Source organism: Mya arenaria, chromosome 13, assembly GCF_026914265.1.
Source record: "Mya arenaria isolate MELC-2E11 chromosome 13, ASM2691426v1".
In the NCBI taxonomy this organism is placed as follows: Eukaryota; Metazoa; Mollusca; class Bivalvia; order Myida; family Myidae; genus Mya; species Mya arenaria.
Genome location: NC_069134.1, coordinates 40316200 through 40319805, shown reverse-complemented (window position 1 = coordinate 40319805; position 3606 = coordinate 40316200).

Sequence of the window (3606 nt, the reverse complement as noted above, 5' to 3'; positions counted from 1 at the left end):
AATGGCAACAATGTCGGCTGTAACAACAATAACTACTACCTCTATTTCATTAGCAATGGTTATATTTCTACCTTCAAGAGCAGTGGCTTCAATGTAAGCTGCAATAACAATGGCTCCCAAACCAGCTTATCCCCTCTAAATACTATTTTGTAAGTCACAGCCCTAAGTGTTGTGTGAATGACAAAGACATTCTAATAATGATATGTATTTTCCAGACATGTATTCAATATATATCAGTTCCACATTTTTATCAATTTTGTTTTTCTCTCCTGGATTTTGCAAATTGCATTCTGCAAGAAGAAGTCGATCATTGAAGAACACAATTTCATTAAGGCATTTCTTGTGAGAGAATGTTCTTGTAAGGCGCCAACAAAAGTCATACACATTATCGCAAATGTCCAAACGCATTTTAATAATACGACCAGGCCTAATAACTTCAGTGTAATATATGTCTAAGGTTCCATATATACATTAGGTGCATTGTCCTGGTATAGAGATTATATATCAGTTTCCCTTCATCAGCTTTATCGAATAAAAAACACGTTGCTATTTACTATTCACCAACACTGTACAAGACAAGTTATGTTAAGTATTAGAACTTTGATATAATTTTTAGGCACACCGTGTTGTTATTTTATGGAAACACGCCTTTTATCACAATGTTATTTAAGGATAATAAAATCTAAAATGTGCAAGATCCCAAAGCTATTATGCTTTCTCAGTTTCACGAGGTACAAAACACGCATAAAGCACAGAGTTATATGACTTGATAGTTCTATGCCTCTTGCTATTATAAACATATTCATGTTAGGATATTGGAGGTAACGGTGGCCGCCACATCTGCCGACTGCACCACTAAGTTCTGGCATATGTATACCTTCGTTAAGACAAATACGGATTGACTACTGGACAAATGTAATCCAAGCAACGTTATTGCCAAGCACCAAATGACCTGTGGCCATTCCTTATTGATTTAATTATTATTCGTCTATGATTTTCAAGTGAATTCACAGAAATATCTTTCATTGGTGTACTTGTTTAATGAATGACAAATAAATGTTCCTTCTTGATTTCGTTTCAGTAGCTATAAGCGCAAGATCTTAAATTATAGGACAAATGAGTGTTTTGAACCTAGAGCAAATACATTTAAGACGAAAGGATACATATAAAATATTAACATTAACATTATTCTAAACAATTTCTTTACTCCCAATGAGACATACAAACTAAAGTATTTACATAACAATACAATCTAATTACATACTGTACCTATTAATCCTTGGCCCTGATGTCTTTAGAATTCAAATTGTTCATTAAACCACCGTGGTCTCTTCTAAAATACTCTCTGAGGATTCTATGAGAACCTTTGAGCATTAGCAAGTTTGGGAAAGGTTGCTTGCATATAGGTCCCTAATAACTGCGATGTGCATGAATTGCATATGGAAGTTTATATTAAATATAATACACTCAAACAAAATCAAACAATCGTACGAGACAACGTCAGGCAATTATAAATGACATTGGGCTCATCTGTATGTTGCTTTCTAATGACTTCTAACAAGTAATAAACATGCATTATATATAAGAAGCTCCTGGCACTTGAAGATCTTTCATTCTGACGAAAACTTAAAACATATTTAGTGTGTCTATGTGTAGCAGTATACTATATGGATCTTACAATGAGTACGTAAATACACTAGGTGTGAAAGTCAATAAAAATATAATTAGTCTTGAAAACACATCCTTAAACTAATTACACATTATTTCTGATTCAATTTCCTAGATTAGCTTGGCTACAATTACAGAAAATAGTTCAATGTACAAAAGATCAACAATGAAACTTTTAAATTCTCGAAGCGAAAATGTATTTATGTCAAGTGCAGCGCTCCCATAGTCTCGCAAGTTTTCAGGTCAGGCTTTCCATATAATGGCCACCGCTAAGCGTTGCTAAACAATTCTATAGATTTCTCAAGAAAATGAATGCTCATAAGGATGCATAGCCCGTTATGCAGATTTCTTTTAACCAAATGTTGTAATTGAGCAGTATATATGAAAGACAGTTTTTTTTTTCCGTTTCAAACTTATGAGAAATTTTAATTTCAACAAGATTGCATTGGTGCTCGTAAATGCGTTCACATTAATTTGATTCCTGAAGTGATTACGGTGCAAGTTGTTGACATGTGTTGCATGATAACTAAGGCGATTGTCAGATCATAAAATCATCGGATAACAGCAGAACTTGTGCGAAACCAACACGAAAAAATGTCATTTCCATTGGGTATATTATCCTCGGATAACGGCAGACCATGTGCAAAACCAACACGACACAATGTCATTTCCATTGGGTATATTATCCTCAGATAACGGCAGACCATGTGCAAAACCAACACGACACAATGTCATTTACATTGGGTATATTATCCTCAGATAACAGCAGACCACGTGCAAAACCAACACGACACAATGTCATTTCCATTGGGTATATTATCCTCGGATAATGGCAGACCACGTGCAAAACCAACACGATACATTTCCATTGGATATCATTATCTTAAGAAAAAATTACACTATGTGCAAATCCCATAGTTCACAATGGCATTTCTGTCGGGTATATTATCATAGTTTAAAAAGCCGATCACGTGCAAAACAAACCGGACACTGGCATTCCCGTTGTGTTTATTATCATAGGATAACCGCCGACAAGGTGCAAAGCCAACAAGACACAATGTCATTTCCGTTGGGTATATTATCCTCGGATAACAGCAGACCACGTGTAAAACAATAAGGACACAATAACATTTCTAATGGGTATATTATCAATTTATTTCCTTAAGCCTTACTTCGCCTGCGTTTATATGTAATTAAAGTGCTGAAGATTGATCATCGATCAATATTGTTGTTCCCATTGATTTCTGAATTTCTGATTACTGAAGAGTCATGCTCAATGAAAATAATATTTTCCTTCTGTCTCTTATCCGACCTTTTAGTGTAAGAAATGACAAATGTTATTGGCAGCCTCAACTCAACGCCGATGATTTTATGGGATATGCTGTTAGGCTTTGGCAACAAACAAGCCTGTTTTCATGAATAATTTGCACATATGTATTGTATTCTTCATTTGTTCTTACATGATTAAGCTGAAAAAACGAAAAATCATTGAAGGTAGTTGGCAGTCTGTCCAGTCTTCTATCTTGTATCAAGCTCCCCAAAGGATGTCTCCAAGAACAAATTATGCCTGAAACGGATCTTCCTTTTGTTACTACATTGAACGAGACCATTAGCTATTTTAATTACATCCTACTAAAGCTAAATATCTACCACATGTATCTTGGAAGTCATATTTCAGTCAATGATATTGGTAAATGAACTAGATGATATAAAGCTGAGCATGAATAATATCACACGTGAAGTGAGATTCACTGTGATTGTACATAATCCTTACATTTGTATTTTAAAAAGATAATGCAAAAGTCTCGATTTTCTTTGATAAAATTGAATACAAGTATTTGTTGGAGTTTCCAGATGGTATTTTGAATTAATAATTGTATTATGTGTTCCGGTCGATATCGTAAAATCCGACCCACAGTCTCGGTAATATATATTATT